The sequence below is a fragment of the Jatropha curcas genome, chromosome 1 (genome assembly GCF_041381405.1).
Source record: "Jatropha curcas cultivar XTBG-Jc1 chromosome 1, XTBG_Jcur_1.0, whole genome shotgun sequence".
Taxonomy (NCBI): domain Eukaryota; kingdom Viridiplantae; phylum Streptophyta; class Magnoliopsida; order Malpighiales; family Euphorbiaceae; genus Jatropha; species Jatropha curcas.
Window position 1 is genome coordinate 29806689 of NC_143151.1, and position 14671 is coordinate 29821359.

Consider the following 14671-nt stretch of genomic DNA (forward strand, 5'->3'; position numbering starts at 1 on the left):
TTATACATATGCACACAAGTGGATAAAGAATACGTACGAACAAAATTACTACATTCTTGTCCACGTCATTTGTCGGCCCAATCAGGTTTCAAATTAAGAAGAAGCTTTGAAACTTTGAAAATTGTTATATTTTCTTTGTACTGTTAACTATTAAGATTCTATGTTTTGTGTTGAATGGTAACAGACTGAGAATTTTCTAATTTCATTTCACCTAACCTAATTTATGTGAAAGAGGGTAGGATTTAGCTTTGTTTGGAAAGGGAAGGGAGGAAAATAACATAGGAACAAAAATAATAGAGCAAAATATATAAAGAAAAATTGTTATTTTTTATCTTTATATTTGGTATAATGAAAGAAATAAAATAAAATAAAATTTATTTATTTATTTAAAGAAAGTAAAGTTTTAGAGAAAAGAAGATGTTATCGAAAATGATAAAATGTGGAAGGGGCAAAATCTACTAATTAATTTGAGTAATTTAATAAATAAGTGAAATTTTTATTTTACTCCGTTATTTTCGTTCCAAATTAGAGAGATTTAGAATTTGTGAGCTTCAATGAAAAATAAATGAAATGTTACTTTCTCCAATATTTGCTTTCCTTACATTTTCATAGATATTTTATTTGTTATTTTTCTTCCTTAAAAGAAACTCTAATTTTAAATAAAGGATAAATGTTTCTTTATTAGAAAATTAATAATATTCAAAAAGTAAGAGAACCACCAAATTTTGAAATTGAAATAATGGTCAATTTGTGTCTTAAACTCATTTATAATGTATAATTTATTTGAAGTTAAACTTGTGGATTAATTTTAATAGGAACTTCCAATCAAGAAATCAATCTACCCTATTTTCTGGCTTGTCAACTTGCATAAAGAGTTGGTAAGAAAATTCATTGACCTAACTTTTTCTTGGATCAAATTATTTACCAATATATATTCAATGATCTACTTAACATATTTATTCTATATATATATATATGTGTGCGTGCCCGTGAGATTCGCCCCGTTCATATAGAAAGGGCATTTGCATGGACTTGAGGTGGAGAGCATTATGTCTGTCCACTAGTCAGTCCTAATAGCTGAACACCACCCCAATATTAAAAAAAAAAAAAAAAAAATCTAATCAAAGGATGGGTCGAATTGGCCTTTTGATTCATATTAAATCAATCTAAAACACCTTTTTTTTGGTAAATTATATATCACGATAAAGTTTGAATAACAAAATTGAAAATTAATCTTTTAAAATTTAAGTCCTACAAAACATTTGACTACCAATTTAATTATTAACATATTTTTTTTAATGAAATTTTATTAACATCTTTTAATAGTAATTTTGCACTTAATTATACATAATTAAGTTGGTAAATTCAATGGTGACATATAAGTGCACGAGTGCTAAATCATTATCATAGACTAAACAACGAAATTCGTTTTCTTTTCTTGTCTTTTTCTTCTATTTTCTTTTCAACACAATTTGTACAACATAGTAATATACAATGTTTCCTTGTACAGAGGAGGTATAATTAGTCTTATAAAAACTGGCTACTTGTTCCTAGTTTTCTATGGTAAGCACATAGATTACTTAATTATTATAATTAATAATTAATTACTAGCCAACTCTCTTGTTATAGAATTTAAGTCTCCATACATTTACCTATAATGGTGCCAAAATGGATTGGAACTTATTAACGAAGTTGATTTGAGTGAAAATGACTTGTATTTTTAAGTAAGATATCTAGTGTTCAATTTTTATGAATAGAAAAAATCCCGTTGGAAGCGCTTTTTTCCATATGGAAAAAGAGAAAAAAAGAATTAAAGCTTGAAAGAGATTGAATTCTTTGTATCTTCAATATCAAATTAATGGTCCTATTTCCCATATAATAGTCAAATAGACTTAGCACTAAGTCTAAACAACTTGAAAGAATTACAAGACAATTTTCCAAGAACCACAACTTTGACACGTTCCTTTTTAATTAATTAATATTTTTTTCTTATTAATTTAATTAAATATATACAAAGCCCCACTTTCTACTTCGTATGCATTGAGCTATTGCATGCCTTCTAGCACTTAATTACTTTATTATGATTTAAATTTGATGACAAAGATTAATTGAATTTGCAAGGAATCATTAGTTAATTACATGTACAATTATCAATATTAATCAATTCTCTTTGTGACTACTTAAATATATGTGAATCACAAATATTTAAATTTGATTTGAAAAATTAATTGAATGTTCGAAAAGTTAGTAGTAACTCTTGCGTCAATAAAAAAAGGAAAAACACGAGTTTAATTAAATTATATATGATTTGAAAATATTTAAGTTGATTTAGAAAATTAATTGAATATTCAAAGAATTAATTAGTAATAACTCATGTCAATAATAACAAATAAAAATATGTAATTAATTAAATTATATATGGTTCACAAATATTTATGTTTGAATTTAAAAGATTATTTGAATGTTCAAAGACTTAGTAGTAATTCTAGTGTTAAAAAAAAAAAGAAAAGAAAAATATGTGATTAATTAAATATTTACATAATTAGCAATAAGTATATATGTTATCAAATAAAAAGGACTAAAGGAAAAAATCATTTTTAGCATGAAAATATATTTATATAAATAATAATTAAGCTATATTTGTTAACTATTATAAAATGGGTGACGTAAATTGCACTAATAATATGCTATTCTTCTCATTATATATAGTCTTACGTGAGTTTCACATGTTCAACGATGACCAATGCAATCACAAAAGAGCTATAATTATTATGCATTAATAATTTTAATTTTATGAAAATATAATAAGGTAAAAAGGAAAAGAAAAAATAATTAAAGGCAAGGCAACGGATGTGGAGAAGCAACACGTGGATTCCACTGATAATGTATTGGTATTTGTCTCATATTAGATTAATTAGATGTTGCTGGGTAGGGTATAATGGAACTCTCGACCCATTATTTTCTTCTAGAAGACAAAATTTGTAAAATCAAGTCATAATAATCACTAATTTAGATCTCATATATACCCTTTTAAGGTTGTTAAATCAAATTGGCATCTAATCAATATATCACAATTGGAAAAAATGGCAGGAGACAAAAATTTAGGGTTATTTGATTTAATTAACAGTTAGCAGAAGTTAAAGCAATTAATTATTTAACTCTAAAAAAAAAAAAATTAACAAGAGCATAAATCCTTATAGAAAATTTATAAGATAGAGAGGGCCTTAACCTATTTATAAAGAATTTATCCTGATAGAAGATTTATAAAAAAATCAATCGAGCATTACTTAGGATGATTCAAGATAAGTAATCCTCGGTTAAAGGATTACTTTATTATGTAATTAATATCCGAGATTTTCGCTTAGCATTAAGACTCAAGATTCTCGTTTGATATTTATTCCCTTATCTTTTATCTAGACTGGTCAGAAATATTATAAAAACATGTATTCAATTTCAATTAGGGACACATTATCATTTATCAAATCTTATTTCATTTTCTTTTTTTATCAATTTGGTGCAATGAGCGTCGACATGATAGAAATCTTATAGGATTATATATATATTTTTAATCACTTCATAAAAAATGGAATATACAGACAAATATTCTTATAAAATTGTAATTATTCAATTCGTTTTTACAAATGGAAAAAAAATCTATAATTAATAAAATCACACACTAAAATCTATAAAAAAAATCATATAAACTCCGAAGCAACCAATGTGAACCACATGATTTTAAATTTTTAATGATTGTGAGAGAAAGCATAAATGGGTTAATGAAGCTATTTTATCCAATTTACATGGAGAAAAAAAATAATAAAATTGTTAGTGGATTGTGAGAGAAAGCATAAATGGGTTAATGAAGCTATTTTATCCAATTTACATGGAGAAAAAAAATAATAAAATTGTTAGTGGATGGCAATGACATTAATATTAATCATTCCTACACTAGGGAGTGGAAATTAGAACAAATGTTCGTTTTTAGCTAAGATTCAAATATGAAACATAAATCAATTATACGGTTGGTCGTTAATTGTATAATAATTAATATGTCTAATTAGTATTCAAATTAGCGATGAATGTGCTGCAAGTAAGACTATTGAATTCCAACTCCACGTGTAATGTACTTTTGACTATTCTCCAAAGATTGGATTTAATTAATTAATATACTCAAATTTTATTACTATAGTATTAACAAATGACAGGTTAAGAAGGTGGTGCATACGCATGCACATATTTATTATATTGAGACTAAATGCATAAATTCATTTATGTACTTTTTAATGTGCAAAATTACCTTATTAAAATGTTTCAATTTGTAAAATTAAATCAATTAAATAATTATCTAATAGTTGAAAAATGTAAAAATTATTATTTTGAAAGTTGTACTAATAATATATTAGATCAAATATTTTGCATACATAAATTAAAAGTCCTAACAACTATGTTGCTAGTGCAGAAAGATGTGTAATATTACCGGAAAAATACAATAGATTCCACAAGATTTAAAGTGTCATAAAGTACTTTACAAAAATTACAATGATGAATTTATATATTTAACCGTATAATAGCATTAACGAAATGTTTAAATATTTTTTACACTTATTTTATTTAGAAGTAAATCTAATAATGACCTCCTATTTCATTTGCTTTTCTAAAAATTGATCTCAAATTGCATATTTTTAGTTATTGAATTGTGGATGGATAACGTTTTATTATTAAATTGTTTATTCTAATTTAACAAATTGAGCTTATAAAAACATGATAAGTTATATTTCTAGCAGTAATCTAAGAGAATCCAAATTCCTTGTCTAATTGATGAAATGTTGAATCATTTGTTTGATGGTTGACCCAAAATAATCCAAAGTCCATCCATGGCCGCCCATGGAAGAAGAAGAAGAAGAAGGAAGACTATAGATGACGCCATGCATGATGTCATCTCAACACGAAATACATGTATTTATTAACTAATTGAGAAACACCGGTGATTCATGTTCATATAAATAACTCCACGTCACAATCAAAGAATCTTGAAATGTCCTCTCTTCTTGTTCTTGCTAATTGCATGTACCGTAAAAGGTAAATTACTATTTTGTCCCTCAAATTTACTCTAAATAACAGCTTTATTCCTCTTATTTGGTAAATATATTGATTAGTTCTCGACGTCTAATCTCGTTAAACCATATAGTTCTTCCATCTAAAATGTATAATTTCGGAAATTAAACATTCTATGAGATTTGACTGTCTAGCCTTTTATATTTAATATTTATATTATTACATAGCCACCGAAAACTTACTATTGAATTAGTCATTTTTGGACTATGAATTAAATATTTTAAACGAAATTAAACATTAATAACTAATCAATCTATTTACCAAATAAGAGAGATGAAGTTTTTTTTTTTTTTTTTTTTTTTTTTATCAGCAAAATTTTTCTTTTAGTATTAAAATTCAGGAGAAACTTAACATAATCAAGCATTTAAGCTCATCCCCTCAATTTCTCTATTTGGTTGGTATGCAATTCTTAAAAAAAAAAAAAAATCAAAATTTATCTGAATTTAAAAGTCCTTTACTTCACATATTTTAAAGAAAGAAAGAAAGAAAGAAATTAATAAGAGGGAGTGACAGTGTTAATTTAATATTGGAGTGATGGTGATATATGCATGAACTTTACAAGTGAGAGTGTTCCTTAATTCACTTTCTTTTCTTTTTCCTTTTTCTTCTCTTCTGATTTCTTATAATTTGGTCAAAGTATTTTCAACATATTCAATTTTCAAAAGAAACATTTGAAATGCAAAAGTGCGTTTTACATATAATAATAATAATAATAATAATAATAATAAGCCGAAATAGGAACAGTAGCAGTACTTGGAGTTGGAGTTGACAATTTGATGTGAATGGCCTACACGTTTTCAATTTAAAATTTTTAATTATTCATACTTTTTAACTATCAAATTAATATATAAATACTAACTTTTTGGGTCGGGTCATATTCAATTCATTGAAGATCCATTTATTGAAAAGAATTAACTAACTGTTGGTAAATTTTATAAATGCATAGAATGTGATCAATACATCCTTCATGAAAATTGTGGTAAAGTTACTAATTTGAGAGCAAATTGTTCTCCTTTTTTGAAAATTCCATTTGATCATAATTTTTCTGATCAATATAAAAATGTAATCTTTTTGAAAAGTTATCATAGTCTATTTTAAACCCACATCTGCCGACGATTTTTAGATGAAGAAAGAATTTCAAAATCCTCGTCCTCAAATTAAATTATATTAAATTAAATTAAAATAATTAAAATAATTTTTTTCTAAAAGATAGACTCAAAAATAAAAAATTAAATCAGAAAAAAAAGAAAATAATTGTAAGAGTCAAAAATAATTTCATAAACATTCAAAATTTATCATATAATTCTACTTATTTAATTCAATTCGTCAATAGAAAATGCAAGAAAGTCTTATAATTCTATATATTTATTTCGCATATTTTTAACTGCAACTAAATAAAAGATAAAAAAATAAAATAAAAATTAAAGCTAAAAGAGCATAACTAAACTTCTATCTTTTAGAATATGAAAATAATTTTTTGTTTGACTGCACCCAAAAATAAAAATATTGTTTTAATTTAGACCTAAATTTAAAATTTTGACTTTGTCTTTTTTTTTTTTTTTTTTGAAAATGATTTAAAAATTTGACTTAATTCAATATAATTGAAGTATTTAGAGTTATAAATTTAGATATAATTGCAAAATACTATAAAGATAAAATATTGGTGTAATTATAACAATAGTTGAATTGTTCAACAAAGTATCATTTCTAACATTTACAGTCCGTTTGGAATAAATGAATCATAGTTATAGAATATATTTGTAAATGAATTTCAAGTATAATTCGTTTGGAAATAAATTTGTCATGTTTGATATGCTACAATTTAAAATAATAAATTCAATTGAATTCCACAAAATTATATTTGGAATAAAATTTTAAATGAAAATTCATTTGTTTTTATTTCTTATAACACACTTAACATAATAATTTTAAAAAATAAATATTAAATAACAATTATATTTATTATATACAATATAATAACTCGTGATTTTTTTATTAAAATATAAATAATAAATTTCATATAATAAGTACACTAATATTCCATGCTAATTAATTAATTATATAAGCAGTAATACTAACCATAATAGTTATTTTTAATTGATGTAAAAAACTTTATTGATTTTAGTAATTAATTTGGAAATAAGAAAAATATTAAGAATGTTACTATTGTTTTTAATTGTATTTGAAAACAATTGTTGATACTTAGTTTTTATAGTTTCATACTAATAGTAACTAACATTATTACTATACTTAAAAAAAAAATGTCATTACTGGATTGAAATTGTAACACCCGCCGCCCAATCCCGAGAAACCCGACAGCGGATGCCACATTTGGTGCCGAAGACACCGTCTTAACTTAACGTATAGATCATAAAATTAGATTATGAATTAGAAGTAATTGAGTATTCACAAGTTTAGCGAGTAAATTTTTTTTTATAATATCATTTCATTTCGTTTTCATTATATATATATATATAGATTGGGAAAAATCCTGCAGAAATATTGTAAGAATTTCCCCTTTAAAACTGAGCTTGTCAAACATGTGAATACAAAACACTCCCAATTAAACTTCAAACTCCTAACATCTCCAAATAATCATTATAACCAAATAATCATCATAACACAACAACATTTCTATATCTTCATAACTACACAAATCCTCAATAGCATTTAATATTCTTCAATTAATTGCATTCATTATATATATCAAGTCTTAATAAACTAATCATATCAACTATCTTAAAATATTTTATATTAAATCATTTAATAAATCCTATACTTATCTCCAAATATATATACACCAACACAATTGATAATTACATGCTTAAGTTATAATTCAAATAATATAATCTCCGAAAACATATTAATTATACATGCCATAATTTTTAATTACATAAATCTCAATCTACTACTACCACAATAGCCTCTTCTGCTCTAATGCTACTCTTCTAGTCTTCAACCAGCAACCACGGTCTTTAACCTGCGCGTGATAAAATTAACGCGCTGAGTATAAACTCAGTTGTGCTCATAATTCACATACTTACCAAAGTTGCGATGGCAACTTACTTAAAGTACAAATTTCATAAAATCATTTACAATCATAGAATCATTAAATTTCAACATACATTTACATTCATAGCAAAAGAAATATCAAATAAACTTATAATTAATAACATAAATAATTTAGTTCTTTAACCATAAATCCTTTACATAAACATTTAATCACCATAAATACTTTAGTTCTTTACTTAGAGATCTCAATAAACTAACATAAAGAATTTAATTCTTTCAAATCATAAATTCATTACTTAGACATTTATTATACCAATACACATACTATTTATTTTAAAACCATGTACTGAAATATCAGGTTTTGAAAATTCATTTGATAATATAATCATTTATTTCCAAACTAAGGTGTACTAAAATAATATAATCTCATTCATTTAATTGCCTTGAAAATATTTTCCAAGGGCTCGCATGCACTTAGGAGAAAGAGTAGCAGATAGGTTTTCATAACTTATTCATAATGGCCTTAGGTCGTCATCTTATTCATAACATATAGAGCGCGTCCGCCGTAACATAAGACACCCATGTGCCTAACTCTTATTATAATGGCATCAAATGCCAAGCATGCTCATCATACATAATAAAATTAAATCACGCATCAAATTCACACAAAGTATATTAGAGCTCAAAATCTTTGTTTTAATTCTTAATTCATAATACTTCTCATAAATTCATTTTCTTTAATCTTCTTAAATTCATAATGTAAGTATACGTTAGAATGTAAGTAACTCATAAAAATTTCATACTGAAACATAATTACTTAACATAGAAAAGTTCTTATCATATGAAATCATATATGTAAGCTTACTTTAGAACTTAAGTGACTCATGAAAACTTCATACTTAAACATAATTACTTAAGATGAGAAATTTCTCATAAATTTTTTTTCTTTTAAAACTTTCTTAAAGTCATAATGAAATTTATCATAAGAAAGTTCTTATCATATAAAATCATACTTTCCTTATTCAAAATTCAAAGCACATACACTTTAAGTACTGATTTTTCATAAACTCTAAACATATGAAAGTTATCAAAATAATCATTCTTATGTCATATATATATATATATATATATATATATATATATATAGCATAACATAAAAAAGTAATTAAGTAAGCCTTACCACCTTAGGGTGGTTCGACCTCTTAGTGAAGACCAAGGGAGGAATTTCCCCCTTCAATCAAGCATGCTAACATAACTCTTATGCACCAAGGTATCCATTTAAACCCTCATCATGCATTGTCTAAACCAATTCTACACTTTTCTCAAATTTTCCAATAATTTATTCATGGGAAAAATTAGTAAACATAACATATGTACAATATACCCTTAGTATCCATTTAAACATATCCATAACAACACTTTTCAAACTTATATCTTGTTTTCATCAAATAAATCCTAAAACATAAAAATAATCAAGAGAACCTCATCACACGTGATTCATACATACATTTATCCAAATAAACCTATGATTCAAGGAATAGGAAATTTCCAGCATTAAAATAACCTGACCTTTGCTGTGTTTGTAAGACATAACTTGAGTTATAGGTCTCCAAATTGAATGAAATTAGATTCATTAGAAAGCTAAGACAAAATGATACAAATGTTATGAAGGGACCACAACCCAGATCAATTTGTAAGATAGCAAATAAATTCTAGGAACACATACCAACAGTCTAGACCTGATTCAGTAGAACCAAGTCCAATGTTTATTGAATTCCTACTTAACCAAACACTCAAATTAAACCAATCCAAAACTAGAGAAGTCTCAAGACACAGGGAAACAACTCTCATGAAGAACTTAGAACACAATCTTGCCATTATAGTGGTCAAAATAGGCACTCAACAGTGATGCATGTGGCCCGACATAACAGAGTCAGTTTGGGTATTTCAGCCATAAGTTGAGCTACATTTATCAAAATTGGACATAAAAGGATGGGTTAGAAAGATAAGAAGTAGACCTACAACTTTCATGAAGGACTCGGGCACAAATGTAAAATAGAAAGGATAAAAAAATTAGTCCTTAATCTCACCCAATAACACTTTTTCCCAAATTCAGCTTACTTTAACCATGAAAAGAACATGAAAGACAAAAATATAAGGTAGAGATTTCTACCACATGCTAAATATTCATCGAACATCACCCAAGAGAATGTTATTGTAACCAAAGTTCAACAAATCAATCATTTCATACAAAATCCCAAAATATACACATGATAGCATATATGCACAAAAGCAAAAATTAAAGTAAGGTAAGTGTATTTATGAACACTAACCTTAAAAACAAGCTTGGATTTAAAGTTTCCTAAGCCTTAGCTTTGCCTTACACTTTGGTAGAAGGTTCCCCCAACCTTTGGCTCAAGTAGAGAATCTCCAAATTTCTTGAAATAATTCACCAAAAATCACTTCTCAAGCTTTAATCTCTAGGATTAATTACTTAAATCAAGTTGGGTGGGTCTAGTTTGGTAGATTTAACAAGTAAGAAGTGAAGAAAAACAAAGAAGAGAAGAAGAAGAAGAAGAAGAAGAAGAAGAAGAAGAAGAAGAAGAAGAAGTGGTGTTGCTCAATAATTGAAGTTGACCTTATAAAGTGATCAAAGGGTATTTAGGTCTTTTTCCACAATTAGATGACTAAGATTAAGTCAATAGTAATCTCATCTAATGGCTAAAAATATTTTCCAATTAAATTCCTTCAAAATATTATTTTTCTCCTCAAAATTCTCAAATTTACTCCATAAAAATAATTCCTCAAATTTTCTTAACTAATTTAACACCATAATTCACTATTCACTAATTATCTAAATTCTCCAAAAATATTCATTACTCACTTTCTACCCATAAAAATCATGTATGCGTACTCCAAAAATATTAAATAAAAAATAAAACATAGATAGCAATTTTTCCGGGCCAAAATAATACCGATTCCCGTACCGGTAGTACTATTCACAGACCGGTGGCACTATTCATAGACCGGTAAATCACTATCCATCCATAGTTAATTATACTCAATATCTTCCTCAAGTCTAAATAAAATATTATCCCCCTCTCTACAGCACCATTCATGATCCAATAAAATAATATTATTTTAATATTCAAAAATTTTGGGGCGTTACAGGAATTTTTCAAAAAAATAAAAAAATAAAAATAAAAATATAAACTAACGTTATTATTGGATTAATAATAATAATAATATTGTTACAGTTTGGAATTTTTTAAAGAAAATAAACAAAAAAGAAAAAAAAACGTAAAAATAATTGAGTTTATAGTGGAGGATAATTTTGTTAATAAATATTTCAATGGTCAATTTTGTGGAATTCAATTACAAAAATTCCATCAATTTTAGTAGAATTTGAGTTAGGCTTGTCCAATTCCATAGAATTCAATTCTTAAAATTAAAATCTCTATTTTTTTTTCATTCCAAACACAAAATTTTAAATTTTCAAATGAATTCCATGAAATTTTGTGGAATTCATTTATTCCAAACTTTAGAGTTTCAATTTTGTGACAAATGGTTGAAGAATTCAATAAAATATTGGGAATAATGCAATTGGATCTTCCAAAGTATAAGGATCTAAGAAATTGTAAGTTGTTGGTGGGCTCAAAAGGAAAACAAAAAAAAAAAAAAAAATGCAAATAACTTAACCCAATTTCATTTTTGGTACATCTATAATATATTATATTTCTTTTATATTATTTATCGTCCATTTGACATACTTTATATGTGAATTTTATTCTTTTAAAACCCTTTATTATGCTTAATTATTTCTATTTCTTCTATCTAGATGCGTACATTAAATATTAATAATTCTTTAATTGACTTTCATTACAATACAAACACAGAGGACATATATACTAAATATTATGAAAAGTACAATTTGCTGAGAGCGACAAAAACCTTTATCCTTTACAGCCCGAGGGATTAAACCTCCTGATTATACTAAAAAAAATATAATTTTCTTGTGATGAATGAAAGAAGTAAAAGTTTTGGTACAGATATTCATTAATTCTTTTCTTAGCTTATGACAAGGGATGAATAACTCCTCTTAATTTTGGATTCCCAAATCACCAAAATGTCAAATATATAAATTATCTAAATATTTTTTTTCTTTTCGTTTGTATCCTCTAATTGATGAAGTAGATATCATCCCCTACATTCAAACCTCCATTCCAAGCTCCTCCAATGAATCTTATCTAATTCCAAATAAGTATTTCAATGACACATCTTTCAGTATTATTTCTCAAATTTGTTCAACTCAACTTGATTCAAAGCTCGGAGTTATCATCAATACTTCACTTTATGATCGTCTCCGCTTTGATCATTTAGTTGAACTGACAACTTCTAAAGAAGCCTCTCTAATCATCATGGAATGTAAACTTCAAAGTGAGAATGTTCAATCCGTGATCAATACGATACCATGGAAGTGCCAAAAACTAGTATCTGACTTTACAAAAACATTTATCGCAGAGGACTTTGTCATTGAGATGTTAAAGGTTGCAAAACCTCATCATTCTTCGGCCATTTATAATGCATCAAAAGATTTGTCCTCTACAAATGATGATGCTATTATTGAGACAAATTTCAGAGAAAGACATCCACATGAATTTTTCTTCATTGAAGATCCATTCATTGCTGGTTTTGATAAACTCAATTGCAACTATTGCAAAACATTAACTTCTGGTAAAGTCTATAAATGCATAGAATGTGATGAATTCATCCTTCATGAAAATTGTGCAGAGTTAAATGGTAAATTAATTAATTTGAGACGAAATATTTTTTATTTTTCCAAAATTCCATTTGATTATGATTTTCCTGGTCAACATGAATGCAATCTTTGTGAAAACTTCTCAAAATGTTGCTCAGATTGCTTATTTCAAACCCACATCAAGTGTTGACTTTTACCAACCATTGTTAAATATGAAGGTCATGAACATGCTCTAGATTTTGTTATAATGCCATTATGGGTCAATTTGCAATTTAAATGTTGCAAATGCGAAGGAATTGAAAAATTCTATTAGCTACAAATGTTATGGGTGTAATTTTGATCTCCATGTTAATTGTGCTCTGGAGAAACTACTGTGGGAGCAGGAGCTGGAGAGGGAGAAGATGGAACTAGAGAGGAAGAGGATGGAACTACTGAGGGAAAATAAGTTGGAGAGAGAGAAGATGGAAGCTGAAAGGACGCAACTAGGGAGAAAGAGAATGGAATTACTAAGGGAAAAGGAGTTACAGCGGGAGAAGATGGAACAACTGAGGGAAAAGGAGTTGGAGAGGGAGAAGATGAAAACAACTGAGGGAAAATAAGTTGGAGAAGGAGAAGATGGAACAATTATGGGAGGGGGGAAATACGGAAGATGAGATGATGGAACTAGAGAGGAAGATGATAGAACTATTGAGGGAAATTGAGTTAGTGAGGAAGAAGATAGAACTGAAGAGGAAGGAACCGAAGAGGAAGGAACAATCGAGGATAGAAGAGTTGATAGAAATGAAGAGGAAGGGACAGATGATAAATCAGTTGGTAAGGGAGAAGATGGAATTGGAGAATAGGAAGCCGAAACTACAAATGGAAATTAGAGGGAAGGAGCAGGAGGAGAGGCTGAAGTTTGGGTTGGGAGATGAAAGGAACTGGAGAAGAGGATTGGTTTCGAAAGATTCGGATGAAGATTCGGTCAAGCAAAGGAGCTGGATATCAGGCAGGATGCTGAAGGAGCGAAGGCTGAAGATGGCAAAGTTGGAGGAGCTATAGAGGAGGCTGAATGGGCTGGAGTTGGAGTTGATAAAGCTAAAGAAGCCTAAGAAAGAAGATAACTTAAGACCATACCTTATTTTATATTAATTTCTAGTCTATATATTATTTATTATGACATTTGCTAATTGTGAACCATTTCCTTTATTTTATTTTCCTCTATAAATGGTAATTTTAGTCAAATTATTTTATTTTAATTTATAAAAATTAATTACTTTTATAATTATTATGAGAACTCTCAAATGACTTACATTTATGAACGAAGAGAACATAATATTATTGAGATTTTATTAAACGACTCACGTTTATTTCAGATAACAGTAATGCGTATGTTATATAATTAATGCAAAGAAATGAAATTTTAATTAAATTTATTATTATTTCAAATTATTTAAAATATATATCCCTAAAAGATATCAAAATCCTTTTAATTATACTACTTTAACTAAAGCCTAGCGAAATGATATATTTATGAAATTCAATCTAATTGCTTAGATTTCCTAATGGATTTACGTCATTAGACGCTGAATTAAGCCTTTTCTTTTACAATTAAAAATGAAAAAGTGATAAATTAGAAAAAAAACATCTAATTTATATATTTAAATTGAAATTCATTATATGCCGCAAACTAGTAATATATTTCAAATTTTCAATATTCATCTAAGATAACACTATTAAATTAAATTAACAGAAATTTGATTATATAATATAATTCTATTAGTTTAATTTATTTTTTTTTTATGA